The following is a 20276-nucleotide window of genomic DNA, read 5'->3' as shown; positions in this document are numbered from 1 at the left end:
GGAAGGTCGCTGCGCCACCTTCGAGGAGCTGCGGTGGGGTCCGCAGTGTGGCTTGAATACTCGTGCGTCCATTTATTCCAATAATAGGCACTAAGCACCACTTCTGTGCTAGGGGCATGTTGCTAGGGGCGGGATTCAGCGGCAGATGGGAAAGGAAAGACCCTACTTTCGGGGATGTGCACTGCTGTGGAAGAGGCCAACAATAAAAACATAAACATATCGACAAAATATGTTTCAGGTCCTGACTTCAGCTACAGGAATAGGACAGTGAAGGGAGTGGGGCAACGTCGCATCTTCATCACAAGATGCTATTTCCGTTGCCTCTCCTATGCCATTTTCACCCACGGGTCACTACCAAAGGTTTGGACACTGCTTCCCCAGACAACACCTACTACGACTAAGATACTTGAGTCACTTATTACTCCAAGGGAATAAGAGGATCTTTTCTTGTTGTCCCACAATTGGTAACTGGGACTGAGCTGAAGATTTAGTTCTTTCACATTCTAAAGAAAGACAAAGCATTTGGGGCTAGACACTCTTAGGTCTTACAAAAGGGGAGTTGGGTGAACTTGCCCTGTTGCTATTAACCGTTGCCTCGACACCACCCCTCTTTCGCAGGCTCTATAAGGAAACTAGAATGGGAAAGAAAAGAATTCCTCACAATGGCAAGCCCTCCGCTTAGAGGGGAATTGCAGTGTTCCACCCCCACTCCCAAAGATGAAGGTGAGACAGAAAAGCTCTCAAACACTGAGATCACCCAGGAAAGGGGGGAGGTTACATAAATTACTCCCAATGCTTTCCAGAGAAAGGGAAAGGGAATTAGAGAACAGGCTTGTGTAAGGAGAGCAGCCTGAATTCTCATTGTGTAGTAAGTGGATACGTCGGAAAAAAACTGGGCTTTAGCGACCGGTGGGTGAGGGGTGCAGCTCACAACATTACGAGGCTGTGGAACTTACTGGGTGTGAGAAGGAGCTGAGGAGGTTAGAAGAGGTTGAAGTGCAGCCAGATCTCCAAGTCAGGTATCGGTGGCTTTCCTCTAAGGAATTCACAAATGCACTTACGTTTCTGCCGCTGTGGCAAAGCAACTTTAATGCTGGATGGAATCGTTTTAAAACCTCTTAAAATGCACTGATGCACTGGAAAATTGGTAAGGAATACACAGAGGGCAAAAACGAAGCAGAAATGACAACTTAAGAGTGTTAGGTGGAGCACTGAAAATCAGCTTTCACCTGGAAGACTTTGGCCAAATGAAGCCAAGTTGAGTTTTGTTTTTCACGGTCCCCTTCTTTCCGAAATTCAGGGGCCGCGTTCTGGCCGGGAGTGCCGAGGGGACCGAGAGGGGAGCGGCAGTCTCCTGGTCGGCCGACGTCGTCCGGCCGGCCACAGGGCGAAGAGCGCTGAAAGGCCAGTTTCTCCGAGACCAGTCCACGCCTGGGGGTTGACGGCTACGCCGCGGGCGTGGGGCGTGACGCTAACTAGCCTCCCAGCCAATCAAGAGCCACATTCTTCTCCGCGCTCCTGTCTCCATGACAACTACCTCTGCGTCGGCTCCGGACTTGGGAGGTACTGCTGCTGAAAAGACCACCTCACAGGTCCTGTTGAGGTCCTGGCCCAGGAGGATCGGCGGGGACCACCAGGTGCCCGAGTAGTGCTCCAAAGCCTCTTCCCACCCCGCGACACGGTGGGTAGGAGGCCGCCCCTCTGCTGGGGAAACGAATGATGCACAGAGGCGAAAAGACCGTCTTTAATGCCAAATGCCTTCCCTTTATCTGCTCTATCTTTAACATCCACCTGGATTTGACCAATTCCTCACTTGGCCCACCGTTGGTCCAAGCCTTCTGGCTTACACAGGAATATCCAAGTTCCAGTCTCTTAAAACGTTCATAAAAATGTTCCACCCCACAGTTTCCACGAGAATTCGTGAGAAAAAAATGGGACCTGACGCAGGTAGCTCTCCCAGATCCGACTCTGTTCAGCCAGAGAAGCACCGATTACTGGACCAACAAGGGAACTCGAGTCCCCTGACTGTCTTCCATGCACTCTCAGGCCAGGAGGATACGACTGAGGCGCTGAGTGGAGGATGAGTAGCTTCAGTCATCCACTGCTAGATCTGAGGCCGAGCTTCGAGTGGGACACGAGGGAAAGCAATTTCTCAGAGCCCGGATCCTCTCCCGCACATCGGACCAACACCTGCTACAGTTTAGAACTTCCAGGCGTCAGTCTGCGGAGCGCTGGGCTCTAGCGTCATCTGCTGGCCACTAGGACCTACTACTCCTGCAAATCATCTGCATAACAATAAAGCAAACATTAATTTGGCAGTTTCCGGACCATTTCTGACCCTGCCAACTACCCTCAAGTCAAGCTTGAAGCCTCTACAAGCTCCAGAAAATGTTTTTCAGTTCAACAAAATTTCACCTGAGCTCCTGCTGCCCTGGATTTCCTCACAAAACCTCTCTGGTGGTCTCCTGCTACCCTGGACTGAACTGAAGGGACCCATAGACTTTTGCTCCATCCCAGCTGTGGCAACTCAGGCTAGACCCAAGTGGTGGCACCTCAAGGGCAATGTAGTCCCTGCAAGGGTCACAAGGGTCAGGCATCAAGAAAACCTCACTTTGGCTTCTGGCTCAGCCACCTTGCTCTGCCAGTCACTTGCCCCCTTGTTTATCAAGTCTCGTTTGTCAGGGGAGCCCCAGGTACATCCTAGCATCCCATCTTTGCTCTGGCACTGTGGCCTGGCCCCACTCTCTCCTCATGGGCTTGGAGTCATGAAAAATGTTTATTCAAGGAAGGTTTTCCCCATATACCTCTGTTATCTGAGACAACGGTGTTCAGTGACTGGGATGTGGTTAGCTATGTGGGAAGACTGATCCTACTAGGTGCTCCAAGATGCAAATGGCATCTGAAGGCTTTTCCAGCCAAACACGGGAGGCTCTGCTTAGAAACCAAGAAGTGGACAAAATGAGCCAAAGATAGGATATAGAAGGAGAGCAGAGAAAGGATGAGGGACTAGAAATTAAAATAAGATTATTCTCACATCATACTTTTTGATTAACTGTGTCTCTGAGTTTGGGGTTTTTTTTAGAGGTGGGGCTGAGGTACAGAGAGGGGCAGATGGAGACGGAGAGAAAGAATCTTAAGCAGGCTCCAGGCCCAGCGTGGAGCCGGTTGCTGGGCTCAATCTCACGACCCTGAGATCATGACCTGAGCTGAAATCAAGAGTCGGACATTTAACCAACTGAGCCATCCAGGCACCACTATGAGTTGTTGTTTTTAAAATAAACTTGCGAGTTAATTAATTTGCAATTATTCTCAACAAGGTAATTTTTATTCATGGCTAATGTTCTCTAACATTACAACCAGATACATGAATCCAAGGGACCGAGGCTAGGCTGTTCTTAGAGCCTGCCAGGCGCCCGGTTACAGAGACATCTGACTGCCAAGTGGACTGTAGCCCCAAGAGGATCTTACCCACTTGTATGCCCAGTAAATGTGTGCCCAGTTAACCTGACTGAGTTTATGAAATGAAGGCTTTGCTTTATTATAAAGAGTAAGGGCTTTGAGATCAGCCAGGCCAGCTCCTTCCCTTAAAGGATGAAATAGAAGCCCAGAGAGGGAAAGATGGTAGTTGGAGAAGAAAGAAAATGGTACAGGAAGAAAAAAATGCATATGATCAACTGAAGGAGATTTGTAAGTTACATGTGGCATTGTGGTGTTTTTTTAAAACTCATCAGGTGAATGCTGGGGTTTAAAACAATTTAAATTTTAAAATGATAAACAACAGAACACATTCTAGATGAGGTCTTTGGTCATTTGCATCATTTTCTTTTCCATTTTCTCTTTGGCTCTATTTGCAGGACTGCAGTTGTGTGGTCACCAAGTGTCTTTCCCTCTGTGGGTTCTATTTCATCTGTAAAATGAAAGATCTCGTTTGGCTGATCCAAAGCCCCATTTTATTTTTCTCCTGCAACTGTTACGCCTGGCTCAAACTGCGCAGGTGTGACCTGAGGGGGGGTGAGGAAACATGGAAGCAAAGTCAGTTGGGTCTTTCATCCCAGCCTGCGCCTTTGCCTGGAGCTGACTGCCACCCATCCACTAGCGTCCGGGATGCCACACCTTGGGCCTTTCTTGCACCCCGTACTGTGGTCTAGGGGGTAACAGCGCTTCGGGCTCTGCGGTTACCATGGCGACCCGGCGGCTGGCGTAGCCTCCGTTGCCGCCTAGCAACCAGGACATCCAGGGCACCTACAGCTCTGTCGTTTCCCTCTGGCAAGGAATTGGGGGCAGCTCTGTTTAGGGAGGGAGGTGGCTCGCTACGGGTCCCTCTACTGCTAGGCCCTAACCTGACCTCTTCAGCCATTCCAGCTTCTCTGCCCTGGGCCCAGGCTTCAATGGTTTTGTCTCCCAGGCCCAGTAGTACTAACCACCCACCCTTTCCAGCCAGGGTCCTGGGGCTTAAAAAGGTTTCTTACCCGGGACATTCCAGAGTCCCTCTAGAAGAGGAGAAAAGTCCAGCGTGATGTGAATTAAAACACCCTTCTCTCAGCCACACCTCCCAGCACCCCTCAGCTTCTGGGGACAATTCTCTGGATGGACAATCCTTGGAATGGGATGGACAGGACAGTCTGGCTAGAATCCAGGCAGGCACCAGTGTTGGGGCGGGGGCATCACCAGAACTAGGCATCACAGCCTCAGATGGGAGATGGGCAGGAATACAGACAAGCTAACCCAACATGGGGGTGGGATCAGCAGTGACAGGGTTGGTGGCACAGGGTGTACTGGGAGCATGCCTGGGGAAGGGGGACTCACCCCAACCTGAATCAGAAAGAAATGTTTCTTGAGGGAGGTTTGAAGGATGAATAGGCATGTAGGCTGGAGTAGAGATTTCAGTGAGGGTAGGCTGTAGGTCCTGCCTTTCTGAGAGTGTTATTCCCCAACTGAAGTCCACTGATCCTGTGTCTCCTCCTTGTCCTTTTCCTCTTGTTATCCTGTCCCCTTTCCCTGGGCAGTCTCCTCCAGCTCCATGACTATAAGCAGCACTCCTTTGCTACACATGGTTCCTTCTTCCTGGGCTGCCCACAACTTACTTGTCCACCTGGTGAACTCTTACTCATTCTTCAGAACCCAGCTTGATGTTCACTCCTTTCTGGTGCTTCCCAGAACCACCCTTTCAATCAATCATGCATTCAATTCACAAACTTCTAATGAACACCACGTGTTAGACCCAGAATGTGGCCCCATACTATAACTTTCTGTTCACTGGTCTGTCTCTCCAAGTGACCAGGATATCCTGGGGGTGGGAGCTGGCAAGACTGTCTTTTGTTTTTCTAATCCTCAGGCTTTAACATTTACTCTCCGTATGAATGGATGGGCTGGGTGGGTGGATGGATAGAAGGATGGATGGATGGATGAATACACACAGAGCTCCTTGTAAAACAACAAAAATATACACCCCAGGTAACTCTCTGACTCCCGTTTCTATCCCCTGACACTGCCACAAAGGAATTCGGCTATATGTTATTAAATTAAAGTGAATTAAAATTTGCTTGAAATAACCACAGACTCCCCCGCTCCCCTGAGCCTGCAATGACCAGATTACATCTCCTCCAGGCACAGAAGTTTGACATTTCATTGCAAAGTCATTTTCTTCTCATTTCCTTATGTTGCTAAAATATTCTATTTCTCTTCACTTCCCCTTTGTGTCCCCATTACTCATGTTTAGTTAAATTTATCTGCTGCCATTTTTAATCATCTGAGATAGGCTTGCTGGTGTGGATGTTCCTGGGGCACCGCCTGGCCTTCCAGGCCATCTGTCTCCTCCTGGGCCACTCTGAGAACAGGGCACGGACCCCTCCAACAGGGCTTCTGGGCTGATCCTCAGACCCAAGGTTTTTCCCCAAGGCATCTCTGACTTCAGGGTCTTCCTTTTCTCCCCATCCTCATTATCTTCCTCTCTCCAGCCTCCTCCTCTTCTGTTTCCTGGGGCATGGTTTTCATCTTGCCTCAGGGCCTGGTACTTCCTGAGGTCCCTTTGGTCACACTGAGCAAGGGCCCTTGTAATTCTTCTCTCATGAGTTCCCTAAGTTCTTAATGGGACAAAATATCCAGCAGCCAATGTGGGGGTTATTTGGTGCTTTCCTGGGACACTGCCACACCCATCACATTTCTGTGACTGGCTGGACACCTTCCTCTTTCTCACCTGCCCATTCATACTCATCATGTAGGGGTAGAGAGATTGTTCCCCCTGGAGGCAGTCGGCAAAGACTAGAAAGGAATATTTTGGCTTGGAGTGGAATCCCAGTCTGGCCTCTCAATAACTATGCCACTTAAGGACTTGGGACTTAGGGCTTAGAACTTCTCAGAAAAGGGGCAGTCAAGTCCAGGTGGCCACTGAGAGGCAGGGCCCTGGGAGGCAGGATCAGAAGGCTGGAATGGCCACCATTATCTGAGCATTTGCAGTGCGATGGGCTCTGCGGACACATTTGGGGAGTTGGGGCCATGAATCCAGGGTGACAGTGAAGGATGCTTGTTCCTCACCTCAAACTTTGGGAAAGGGGCTTCTGTGGGATCACTCAGAAGGCTCAATACATGTCCTTTGGAGCTTCAGGGATACAGTGAACCAGGGCGATTTATGTCAGAGAAATCTTAATGGCAGGAGGCAGGCTGGCGGGATGTCTTCACAGTGCAGCTAGGAGAGTAGCCACATCGGGATCTGCCTGCAAGCCCAGAGATCATGAGGGCAAAAGATGAGTGAATGTTTCCAGTGGACCAGAGGTGGCTGCTAACATGAGTGAACCAGCATTGGGGTCTTTTTAGAGCTTGATCAAGAAAGCCTCTGGGTGGAAGAAAGAGCTGAAAATTACTACCAGGCCAAGGGGTAAAAAAAGGGGTCATGCAGAGATTTAGCCTAAATTTCATCCAAGGGCAAGACAAAATATTTTATATTTTATGAGTCATGTGTATAGGTCTACACATAAATTAATTTTCTTCAGTGAAATGTATTTCACTCTTGTGTCAATTCAAAACATAATCATTTTTCTAGAAGATCATATCTCTAGTCTACACTGATCTACATTTTTTCTATGATCTCCAGTTGCATCTAGGTCAAAAAGATCTATTATCTTTTTTATTTCCCAAATAGTTTATGCTTCTGAACTCTTACCTCATTTAATTTTCATAGCAACCCTGGAAGGAAAAGTGCCCTTCTTATCCCTGTTCCACTTTTGAGCATAAGAAATCAAGAAAGGGGCTCCAAGTTACACAAGGGTGAATGGCAGAGTCAAGGTTTAATTAGATAACTCAGGCCCGGGGTTATGGTGGGGGTTCAGGCAGTGGTGGTGACAATGTGAGGGATTAGGGGCTTCGGCAGCCCTCCCCCAAAGCTCCATCTTCGCATTCTTTTTTTTTTAAGATTTTATTTATTTATTTATTTATTTATTTATTTATTTATTTATTTATTTGACAGAGATAGAGACAGCCAGCGAGAGAGGGAACACAAGCAGGGGGAGTGGGAGAGGAAGAAGCAGGCTCATAGCAGAGGAGCCTGATGTGGGGCTCGATCCCATAACGCCAGGATCACACCCTGAGCCGAAGGCAGATGCTTAACCGCTGTGCCACCCAGGCGCCCCAGATTTTATTTATTTGAGAGACAGAGAGAGAGAGAGAGCGCACAAGCAGGGGGGAGGGGCACAGGGAGAAGCAGACTCCCTGCTGAGCAGGGACCCTGATGCCAGGCTGATCCCCGGGCCCTGAGATCATGACCTGAGCCAAAGGCAGACACTTAACCACTGAGCCACCGAGGCGCCCCAACCCCCCCTCCTAAGTATGGGCAGCTGCTATTTAGACAAGTTTCAGGTGGGGTCTCCTGACAAACACCTATATAGCACAGTGGCCCTCCAGCTGCCCAAGACTTTGACAAGGGTGCACGGGGCACTCTCTCTCTCTGTCAAATAAATAAAATCTTTAAAAAAAAAAAGAATTAAAATAAACAAATAAATAAAATTTACAATGCCCTGCATGCACTGACCCACACGAGATTCTTCCTCTCTTAATACCACTTAATTACCAGTACTGTATCTCCAGGAATGCAACATGCCTCTAAGAACGCCATGCATCCTGCCTTTTCCCCCCAACCTCCTTGCCACTTTGTTTCCTTGGAATCAATGGAGAAAAATGAGCAAGTTAAGCAGAGTGGCCTAAAAGCAAGCCCTTCATATAGATACATGGCTGTAGCTTGCAGTAGGGACAAAATGAAGTCCCATGGGTTTTTCTCAGCCCAGCTCTGTCTGCCGGTGGCCAGGGGAGGTGTCTGCCAGGGGCTCGGACACACTGACATCTAGACTAGTTCTGAAGGAGAAATCTTGCCCTTTGCCCTTCACTGGGACTTTACAGGTGTTTTATTTATTTTTTTTTAAAGATTTTATTTATTTATTTGACAGAGATAGAGACAGCCAGCAAGAGAGGGAACACAAGCAGGGGGAGTGGGAGAGGAAGAGCAGGCTCCCAGCGGAGGAGCCTGATGTGGGGCTCGATCCCAGAACGCTGGGATCACTCCCTGAGCCGAAGGCAGGCGCTTAACCGCTGTGCCACCCAGGCGCCCCTCACAGGTGTTTTAACGTGACTCCAGAAGAGGCCACATCTGGGGTGTCCCACTGGTGTTATTTGAAGTCAGAAGCTCCTCTTCCATTTTTTCCAGGGAAGGGGTTTCGGCAGGTGTTGAAAAATCTGAGGCAGCAGAGGGTGAGCTGCAATCAGCAGCCTGTGTCTGGCATCTAATTTGATTTGCCTTGTTTTCCTAGCCAGGAGAACTTGGAGCCAGGAGTAAAGAGCAGGCTGCAGAGGTGACAGCTGCCTGCTTCATGGCCCTGGCTCTCAGCTGGAGGGCGCACTCGACAGCCATGAAGCCATGCAAAGGAGCATGGCCAAGGACTCATGTCAGGCACACACAGCATGGGAGATCGTTTTTGATTATGTTTGAAAAGCCCCAGAAAAATCTCTTCCTCAAACTTCCCACGTTTAGGCCAGGGAGTGATTTATGAAGCATGAGTCTGACTAGGCCAGCTCTCCCGGTCGGCTAAAATTGGCCTGGAAAATAAAGTAATTTGTGGTTGTCAGATCCTAAATTAAATGATTCAAATACTACTGCAGCTGATTAAAGGACTTTATTCAATTTCCTCTTGACCACATGCTCTTCTGTGAGGGCAAGAGATACTGTTTCTGGAAGAAATGCAATATTTGGAGACCGTCGATCTAATCTAATGGATGGTGTTTATTAAATAGGGTCTCCCCTCCCTTTTTTGATGAAAGGTGAGACTAAAGTGGGAGGAAGAAGGGACTTCCTGTTTAACTATGAGTGACCCTCTCCTGCCAGGCTGCAGGGCATCTGGGTAGGAGCCTCTGCAGTGAAGCAGGCTGGTTGCCTGAGGAATTTTAAAGGACCTTTAAAAGACCTCTAGACAACAATAACAAAGGTCAAAAATTGAAACGTAAGCATGGGTAAACAATAAAAAAATGAATCTGGGACTGTAGCAGACAGTCTAATAGTGGTGCCTACACCAGCCTGGGCACTGGTAGAAGGGACAGCCTCGTGCTGCCTACCTTGATGCCCTCTTTTTTTGGCCCCAGTGATCGAACCCGAACAGACTGTCCAGAGATAGATGAGGTGTCCTGGCATAAAACAGATGAGCTGGCTTGGGAACATGAATGAAGATCTCCAGGAAGGAGGTGGTTAGTAGCTGGTGCAGATGCTGGAAGGAGGAGACAGAGAGGTCAGGAAATGTTCAGCCCAGTGGCGTGTTCAGATATGAGAAAGCAGAAACTCAGGAAACAGAAATTAGGAAACAGGGAAAGGAAACTCAGAGTGGGGAGAGGGGAGCAAAGGTGCTGTTGGTTGAGAAGAGAGGAGAGCAAGCTCAAAGAAGGACTGTGTGATCCTGGGAGAGAGATGGAGATACCAGCTGGCTCCCACAGCAGCCCTTACTCCCAGCTGCCTCTGTTCCAGGTTCTGCCCCAGTTTGTGCTCATGTTGAAAACAAGCTCACACCTTCTTAAGGTGGTTCAAGCAGGACTCAAAAGAGCCCAGGTGGACATAAGAATCAACAGAAGTTTTTCAATAGTGAACCACAGGGCAGTTCACCATATAAAACATAAGCAATTTTTATAGGTTTTTAAAAAAGATTTATTTATTTATTTTTAGAGACAGAGAGAGAGAGAGAGCATGTGTGCACAGGGGTGCAGGGCAGAGGGAGAGGGAAAGAGAGAATCTCAAGCAGACTCTGTATCAAGCTTGAAGCCCAATGCGGGGCTGGATCTCACAATCCTGAGATCATGACCTGAGCTGAAACCAAGAGTCAGGTGCTCAACTGACTGCGCCACCCCGGCACCCCTATAAGCAATTTTTAGACAATGATTCATCTAATCTCAAACGGATGAAATCAGACCAAACTAGTAGGGAAAAGCATGACCTTTTGACCACAGCACGGAAGAGGTGGCAGGCACGGGGAAAGAATTGGGTTTGCCTTTTCTGGGACTACCTGGTCTCCCTCTGACCTCTCTCTTGGGCTTCTGTCTCTGGAGGAAAGGAGGCCATGAAGACTACAGGCACGGCCTGGCCCTCCTACCCTGGACCAACAGACCAGGAGCTCACTGAAGGGACATTCACTGAAAATTCCAGGTGTCTCCAAGATCTCGTCAGGAAGAAAGACCACAGAGACCTGGGAAAGGAACACAGAAGCAAGAGCATCTGGATCCTGCTGGGCCCATTGGAAGGTGCAGATGTACTCATCCAGATTCCCTCAGGCCTCTGTGCAAGCTGCCCTCTCAGAGTCTATGATAAGGTTTAGATGGTCCCCCCAGTAATGAAACCTCTCTCCAAACATTTATTATTCTTTTTTTAAGATTTTATTTATTTATTCGACAGAGAGAGAGAGCAAGTGAGCACAAGCAGGCAGAGCAGTAGGCAGAGGGAGAGGGAGAAGCAGGCTCCTCACTGAGCAGAGAGCCCAACTTGGGGCTCGATCCCAGGACCCTGGGATCATGACCTGAGCCAAAGGCAGATGCTTAACCGACTGCGCTCTCTTAACACATTTAAAGGGCTAAATTTTGCTGCTGTCCCAGCCCAGAGACCTGGAATCTGAGTCAGTTATCCTCACCCAAATATTAGTGGGGGCTTTTCTTTCCACTTCCCCAGGTCATCCCACCTTCTGCTGAGACTCATGAGGGACAACTGTCACATGGGGCCAGTTGCAGGCAAGTGAGTGAATACCCAGGGCAGAGATGAGCATCACCCCCACTGAATGGTTAGCGAGCAAGACTTCCTTCCCAAATGCCTAGCACAGCTTTAGGCACAGGCAATTGACCACAGTAGTTAGCTAGGAGCCCACCACCTCCTGCTGACTATGCAGACAGTGTCTTCAGCACTGGCCTTGGGGACCTTGCTCTCCCCGGAATACTCTCTCACAGATAACCACAAGGCTCTCTCCCTCACTTTCTTTAGGTCTCTGCTCAAGTGTCACTGTCTCAAAAAGAAGGATCTGATCATCTGATTTAAATAGCCCTCCTTTCCCGCCTTACCTTGCTATTTTTTCCCAAGCACTTTACCCTACTTGCCATAGACTATTCATGTTTATTTATTGTCTCTCTCCCCACTGAAATGTAAGTTTAATGTTTTGTGTGTTTGGTATCCATTCCCCAGCACCCAGTATAGGGAGGGCCTGGCTCACAGCAGTCATCCAGTAAATACTTATAAATATATTGAATGAATTGTTTTAATTTAGACTTTGTTTTTTCAGCCCGAGTGTATATTTTTCATATGTTGAGAATCAGTCTAATGTAGTGAGTAAGGCCATAGTCTCTGGTGTCAGGCTGCTGGGTCAGATCCTAGCCCTGTCCCTTACATGTGGGCTTGAGCAAGTCCTGTGCCTCCCTTTACTCATCCACAGAATGGGAGTACTCTCTCTCTCCCTAGCAGTGTTGCTGAGAGATTTAAAAGAGTCGAAGCATGTAATGGCTTGCAACAGATCCTGCCTATGTAAACGTCAGATTAACGTTTTATTGGGCATATGTATTTCATTTCAAATGTTTATGTTACTGTCCTTTGTCTGCTTTTATGGGGGTAATTTTTCTAGTTGATGAGCAGTAAGTTCTTCGCGGGAGCAACCCTCCCGGGTCTGGGCTGAGCTCACAGCCTCCAGGGGGCGCCCGGGGCCCGCGCTGAGGGAACGAGGCGGCCCCGCGAGTTATCTGTGCAGAGAACTCTGGCCGGAGCCGCGACCTGGGTCCACCTGGGTTTGCCCCCCTCGTCCCGAATCCTCTTCTTGCTCCCCCTCCAAGGATGGTGAGCTGGAAGGGGGCCCGGCGCGGGCGGCTGGAGCGTGGTCTGGGGAACGCGGCCTCTAGGATCTGTCCCGCTTAATGCAACCCCACCGTTGTGTGAGGGCCTCGAGCTTTCAAACCGATGTTGGATTGTTTCTCCTCTCGCCGCGCCCACCGCGCCCCTGGGAAGCAAGCGGGGATGCTGCCCTACTGTCTCAGAAGACGCCCCCTGCCGGCCGGCCACATCTACGGGGTGGGGGATGGGGGAGTAGAGTCCTGGTTATTTTACTCAAAGAACTTTCAACATTAACACGTCTTCACAGGCGTCTCGCTGTGACTTTAGGAACTGGGGACAGAAGCCAGGGTGGGGTAGAGGCGAGGGAGGCTGCGGGGTCAGGATTCAATCTGGGGCTGGCTAAGCGGCCTTAGATGGCAGCACCGCGGCTGAGGGATGGAGATGATGGGGTTGAGGGGCCTGAGAGGGGGGCAGAGGGATGACCACAGGGTCCCAGCCAGAAATGAGGCCAGAAAATCCTCAGGGCTGGGACCAGAGGCCTCTGCAGGAGCAGAGGGTGAGGGAGACATAGGGTGCTCTATGTGGCCAGGTGTCACCTAGTGGCCAAGACTGTCAGGTCTGGAAGTGGAAGGGTATCAGGAAAGTTTGTGACCTGGCCCTTGTGATGGACCATTCACACCCTGTTAAAGTTACCCAAGATGAAGGCAGTTCTTTGAGGTGAGAAAGGGCAAGCCAGGGCCCAGAACAAGGGCTGAGAAGGGGGGGAACAGCATGTAGGAGCCTCAAAAGCGGGGGGGGGGGGGGCTGGTGTTCAAGAGCACAGGAGCTATGGTCTCCCGGAGCACTGCGGGTCTGGAAAAATGAGTGGCAACCCCCAGGGACTGTGGGGAAGCTGCAGCAGGAGGGGATATGTTCAAAGCAGAAGATGGAAGGACAGGTTGTGCATGGGTCCATGGGAGCTGGCCCCTGTTTTCCAGAGTGGGAGGAACACAGATGGGGAGCAGGTGAGGAGATATGAGACTTCAGGGGATGGACGGACAGAATAGGGTGACCCAGGGTATGAAGGTAGGATGCTGGACAGGTCCCAAGTCTTCATGGGGGCCACTGGACAGATCCAGGGCAGCAGAGACCTTGCTTGTGCCCCAGACCTCAGCTGCTGCTTTCAAAGGACCTATCTCCTGAATAGGTTCTGAATAGAACCCCCTGCACCATGCCATGTTCTAGGAGGGAGCCATCATGGGCTCTCAGTGCACACCAAGGAGCCCCACACGTGCGAACACTTCCAGAAGCATTAAGTGCTTTAAAAGGCCTTCTGCTTGGCATGTCAGCCCCATTAGAGGGAACATTTTATCACAATGGAGGCACAAGTAGGTTGTTTGATGGTAATTGCTTTCCTAACCCATAGAGAAAATGCATCACAAACCCACCACAATTAAGTAAAGTGGTCACATTCCTCTTGTTTGATTTAGAGCTATTTAGAAATATTAGCAACTGACTTTGCTTTCAGGTTTTGTTTTGTTTTGTTTTTTTCTCAACTGAAACTTTTTTCTCTTGAATCCCATAAAATATTCTAAGTGCTCCAGGAGGGAGGAATTAAAGGATGTTTGTATTTTCAGCTCTGCAGCCAGCCATTGCTCAAATAATACCCTCAATGTGTAACCTGGGAGTTTAATATCCTCAAATATTTATAATTACACAGAAATAGCCCTAAGAAATGTTCAGCTTACTCACAGCTGGATAATTATTGGCATCCAACGTTCACAGACTCAGAACTGCTTCTCAAAGTTTGGTGGTGTCCCTCTGCCGCTCAAAGCATGCAGGGTACATGGAATCTGTGGGCCGACCTCTAAGGGGCAAAGAGTTGGCACACAGGGCTCCTAGCTCTCCCTAGCACACTGCAGCTTCCTCTCTTGCTAGGCATGAGTTCCCTTCTTCTTCCCCAGAGCATGAAAAGTCCAGGTGTGAAATGCAAATGGCACCCAGCCCCACTGGTCATGAGGAAGAGTCAGTGTGTTGTACACACACACACACACACACACACACACACACACACACACAAGGAGGACTCAATCCTTCCCAGCAAATCCTTTAGTCACTCATGGATGAAGTTCCATATCTGGGGGGTTTCCCATGTAGTCTCAAGATGCTCCCCGGAAAAGGGTGCTGTGGTCAGATAAGCATGAGATGTGCTGCACACTCCATCCTGTGGCCCTTTGGAGGGCGCAGTGCACATCCTCTACTAATGTATTTTCCCTTTCCTGACATCTCTCCTGCTGCTCCCTGCGCTTCATGCACATTTCCAGAAGAATATCAAGAAAACTATTTTCCCTGCATAATTATCCGCCTCCTCCCCACCCACCTACACACATCTTTCCTGCTTTGAAGTGGCAGCTGCTCTGATTTCTTTAAGTGGACTGCATTCTGCATTTACTAGTCAGGTGGAGTTAAAATGAGGGAGTTGCCAGCCAAGGCTGCGGCGAGGGACTCGGCACTAGCCCTCTCCTCACCCCACCTGCCTAGGCTCCTTTGTCCATATTCAGGTCTTCTTCCACTTCTTCTGAGCTGGGGGTACAAGGCTGTTGGGCTTGGAATCGGTCACTATCCAGTGGCTGGTCCTCTTTCCCCTAAACTCAAACAGCCTCAGTCTTGACCTTGCAACCAGATTTGAAATTCCTCTTTCGGAAGATCAACTAGTATGCTCTCAGCAGCAGGACACAGAAAACCCAACCTAAAATAATGCAAACAATAAAGAGAGTGGACTGGCTCACATAACCTCAGAGTCCAAAGGTGACTGAGGCTCCAGTCAAGGTTTAGGCAGGGCAATGACTCCACTTCTCTGGGATTCCCTCAGGCCTGACTGCCTCTGGCTATGGGCTTCATCCCCAGCCTAGCCACACCTAAGGCCATAAAGAGGTCAAAGCTATTCCAAACCCATGTCTACACTGACTGTCCAGAAGAGTCAGTGGGTCTTTCTCCACATGATCAAAAAAACATCTTCCCAGAGACCCAACAAAAGTCCCTCTGGTCCAGGTGATCCAGATTGGGTCTGGTGTCCAACCATTAGCCAATCGCGAGGACCAGGTAGATGGAACATGCTGACTGGCTTCACTCTATCAAGGCCTGCCTGTGCAGCTGGGGAGGGTGGGAAGTCCAGGGGCTGCATAGGGGAAGGATGGACATTCAAATAAAATGTGGAGTATATCACCGAAGGGAAGAGGAAATGGATGCCAGAAGGCCCACAATGGTGAACATCAACTTCTCTGAGTAATTTGTAATAAAGTCCCCTTATCTTATCTCTTTGGGAACCAAAGATCAATCTCTTTCTCTGTGCACTCCAAGCAAGGTCCTTACCTGTCTTGTATCCCCAGCACCTAGAACACTGACTGGTCAACCCAGTGCTCCACCAGTAAGCGTGGAAGGAAGGGATCAAAGATAGGAAGAAACAGGAAAGCCAACTTCCCATGTGCTTGGTGCAGGTGACTGGGGCGCTGGGTGAGTTGATGGACTAAACATCCCTGGGATCAATGGTGCTGGCCGGTTGGGACCCAGGGCCCAGAGTGGCACATGCTCTCCTCCACAGACTTCACTTCTGAGAAGGCCAGGAGAAGGAAGAACTTTTTCCAACAGAACTATGTGGCCTGTCATGTAAGTATCCACTACCCAAGCTGCAGGGATAATTCAAGGAAATTCTGGAAGCATTTATGGAACATATACTTATGCCAAGTCCAGGAATGGGCACTGCAGAGCTCACAAGTGGACAAGGCACAGCTAGTCTGTGCCCTGTGGGGGTCCAGCCTGGTGGATTTGAGTCACAACTAACCCAGGACAAAAACAGTAGGAACTCCATCACCAGAGGTTGGAGGAGCCCCCTCACTGTCCCCTCTGCATCACCTCAGACCTCTCTCTCAACAGCCAGAATGAGCCCCTAGGTGCCCTCACAAAGCTGCTGGGTATTCTGGACACTCCTCTTATAGATTTGTGATGAATCAATCCAAACTTTCATGTTTCTACCTTAGTTGCTAAGGCTTAGAGGAACGAGTGCCTCTCTAATTTTCCTTAGGAAGAAGTTGGTACCTTGGACACAATGTTGTTTCCCTGAAAACTATTCTTAGTAAGAGGAATAATATTTTTTCTTTAACAAAATAATCTGTTACTCTAACTTTTTAGAAAATGATTTTAATCTCTATGCCCAATTCCAGAGTGGATGTGTGTTCAATGTCAAGAGCCAGCAGATGTCCCAGGTCAGGTGTCTGGGCAGCAAGAAGGGATCCTGTGGCTTCCTAAAGCCAGTTCCCATTTCCCGGAAACAGGCGTGCCGGGTTGGCTCAGTTGGAAGAGTATGCAACTCTTGACCTTTGGGTCATGAGTTTGAGCCCCACATTGGGTGTAGAGATTACTAAAAAAATAAACTTAAAAAAATAAAAATAAATAAATATAAGTCACATGGCACCATGTAAAATATGAGACACAATGGGGAATTTTAATAATCTTTTCATGTTGTACAGTGTGTCTACGTTGAGAAATTTTTGACTGTGTTCAAAGTTTTGGTTAAACTATCTGGCAATTCTTCCCCAGCTGACTCATCCAGCGAGACCCCCTGAAGCCCTTGGGTCTGAAGAGGGGCACTACTGGGGTGGGGACCCAGGATTTTCAATGAGAGTCTATGTTGGTCATGCCTAGAGGGCATTTCTTCTCCTTTCAGGAGCTATTCCAATTCAATCACCAGACTAAAAGTATTCATTCGCTTTGTAAATTTTTTTTTCCGGCAACTTCCATGTTTCAAGTTCTGTTCTAGGTGCTGGTCTAAAACTCTGGGCAGCCTATTCCTCAGGAAAGTTACACTGAAAAGGATCTTTTCTCAGCCCTGTGAGGTGTGCTGTGAAGACAAAAGTGAGAAGTAGGACATGGCCACGCTGTGACTCCCAGCTCGTCAGCAGTACTAGCTTTGCGTTGCTGCTGTAACAAATCAACACAAACTTCGTGGTGAAAACAAATACATTCTCTTATGGGTCTAGAGTTCAGAAGTCCAAAATCAGTTTCACTGGGTTCGAGTCAAGGTGTGCACAGGGCTGGTTTCTTTTGGAGGCCCTGAGGGAAGAATCCTTGCCTTCCTGGCTTCTGGTGGCCACCTGTGTTCCCTGGCTTGTGGCCCCTTCCTCAGCTTCAAAGTACATCACTCCACCTCTGCTTCTCTCATCACATCACCTTTCCAGCTTCCTCTGTGACCTTCCTTCCTCTTCTAAAGACACCTGTGATTACTTTAAGGGCCCACCCAGATAACCCAGGATAATCTCCCCATCTCAAGATCCCTTTTTTTTTTTTTTAAGATTTTACTTATTTATTTGACAGAGAGACAGCCAGCGAGAGAGGGAACACAAGCAGGGGGAGTGGGAGAGGAAGAAGCAGTCTCCTAGTGGAGGAGCCTGATGTGGGGCTCGATCCCAGATGGGATCGAGCCCTGAGCCGAAGGAAGACACTTAACGACTGCGCCACCCAGGCGCCCCTCCCCATCTCAAAATCCTTAATCACGTTTTCAAAATCTCCTTTGCCATCCATATAAGCTAAATTCTCAGATTCTGGGGATTAAGATGGGGATCTTTGGAGAGAAGGGGGAAAGCCATTATTCAGCCTACTGTACCAGCCCAGAACAAAGTTAGGGTGAACCTTCTCTCATGCCTCATGTCAGAGCATGAGCTCCTGCCAGCATCTGGCTGGATTTAGCACCCTATCCAAGTGAACCCCCAGGAAAATCTGAGACTTACTTGTGCTCCACACACATATGCCAGCTTTTTGGCTATGAGGCTGCCTCTGTTGCCAGTGACCATGAGATGGCCACTCAGCTGAGCACCGCTGGCCTCCCCAGCCACCCCAAAGCCCCACTCTGGCTTTTGAAGCCAAAAGATCAATCCTGACAAGCCTCTTTGCCAGACGTTAGGTCTCTTTAAAGTCATTTGCCTCAGATATGGCTTGTCTTTGGCCACTGCTATGGCCTCCACTGTGATCACCTCCACCAACCCACCCCCAGCCAACAGCAGTTGACTGGTAGGGCCTCAATATCTGCTTCCTTGCTCTTTCCTACCTCAGTGTGGGCACCGGGTCCTCATGCTGGAACCACCCAGGCATCTCCGTGTACGGTGACCAACTGTCCCACTTGGCCTGGGACTGAGGAGTTTCCTGGGATGCAGGACTTTCAGTGTTAAAACTTGGACAGTCCCAGACAAACCACGATGTTAACCCCCATCTCTGTATCTCAGAATCCGGAGGCCTCTCAAGCCGCCCCAGAGAAAAAACAAGTCTCTCCCTCCTCCAGCACTAAGACTAGCTTCATTTCTGGCCTCAAAATTAATCACTTCCAGGATAGTTAACTAAGTCAATTATTCTCTTCAGGGGCAACTGCCCCTCATCCCCCAGGACCCAACTAGACAATCATCCAATAATCCGAGAGAGGTATACATCCCAAAGTCTGGGGAGCTCTGTCCAACCTGAGCATTATCCTCCTCATTAGAACTAAAATGAAACAGCCCTTCTTATCAACTGAGCATGTTGCAGGTAACTCGGCAGGATGAGCGCAGAGGCCCCAGACAGTGACGTGCCCGGGAATGACAAAGTAAGGCAGATCTATTACTGAGCATCTTCTCTGAGTCCAGTACTATACTAGGATACACAGTTAGGGGAGGTTGACAACCTAGGACTTATGCCCTCAAGGACTCACAAACCCCAGATCTTGGGGGATCCCAGTTATTTCCTACTGGGACATCTGGCTTGACTTGAAATCTGGATATTGGGGTGGGTCCACAAAGAGGGGTTAAAACCTAGATTCCACCTGCCCCAGGAGAAGAAGCAACCCTCAAGGAAAAAGGCTTTCCTGGGGAAAATCTCCATTTCTTGATGGCACACTCATTCCTGTGGCTGACTGCTAACCTCATGAAAGCGCAAGAACATCAATTATCTTGTCACTTCCCCCCAACACGTAGGTCAAGATTTCCAAGAGCCAAATCATCCCTAGCTGTAGGTAAAACGTCACCATCAAGGTGCAAATGAAACTTCCAATTCAGACTCCTCCTGAGGCAGACTGTGTAGCTAGAACGTGCGTGGGCTTTGCTCAATGACATGTCAAGCAGACAAATGCATACCTAGTACCATCTGTATTCAAGGCTGCCTTCCCCGGCACTAGGAGGGCGTCCCTGAATAAATCTCATAGGCTTTAGTGGGAAGAATCCCCAGCGACTCTCAAGTTCATCTCCTTTATTTGATGGGTGAACAAACTGAGGCCCCAGGGAGGATGGAAGGGTACCCAGGAAGCCTTTAGAGCAGGAGGGAGACAGAAGAATGAACAGAGTCCTGGACTCCGGATCCCCCAGGCAACATTCCTATCAGATTGATTAATTAGGGAAAAGGCCAAGAGTATCCGCTGACAGGAACGGAATCTGGGTGAACTGCCTGCGCTGAGCTAATTGCTTCCTGGGCATTATGTCATTTACTGGGGTGCACAATTGTCCTAGTTTGTCAACCACTGAGGGGTTTCACGGGAAACAGCATTTTCAGTGTGAAAATGGGAGAGTCCCAAAGAGGGACAAGTTGGTTACCCTACAGGTAATCCTCTCAAAACCTTATGAGAGAGCCACCATTGCTGCTTCTATTTTGAAGATCAGAACACTGAGGTTTAGAGACTCTATGTAACTTAGGGCCTCACAGTCAGTAAGTAGTAGAAGCAGCACTGAGACAGGAAATTCAACTCCAGAGCCGACCAGCTTAACCACCAAATTATAACAGGGATGTTACCTTTTTTTTTTAAGATTTTATTTATTTATTGGAGAGAGAGCAAGCGAGAGAGAGAACAAGCAGGGTGAAGGGCAGAGGGAGAAGCAGACTCCCCGCGGAGCAGGCGCCCAATGCAGGACTTGATCCCAGGACCCCAGGATCATGACCTGAGCCGAAGGCAGATGCTTTA

At 49.1% G+C, this 20276-nt stretch overlaps 1 long non-coding RNA gene across 1 annotated transcript in view; it reads right to left on the bottom strand.

Annotated features, from left to right (window-relative positions):
- Positions 1-66: 66 nt before the first annotated feature.
- The window catches only part of LOC148108231 (uncharacterized), a 70490-nt gene continuing 50280 nt past the window's right edge, over positions 67-20276 (bottom strand). The window contains exon 3 of the long non-coding RNA XR_015728048.1: positions 67-2285. This is a non-coding gene — a long non-coding RNA (uncharacterized LOC148108231). The remainder of the gene's footprint in view (positions 2286-20276) is intronic.

The sequence above is a fragment of the Ursus americanus genome, chromosome 21 (assembly GCF_024610735.1).
Source record: "Ursus americanus isolate L20-20 chromosome 21, mUrsAme1.1.p, whole genome shotgun sequence".
Lineage (NCBI taxonomy): Eukaryota > Metazoa > Chordata > Mammalia > Carnivora > Ursidae > Ursus > Ursus americanus.
The sequence above is the reverse complement of the archived record's forward strand: the minus strand, read 5'-3'. Positions and strand labels throughout refer to the sequence as shown.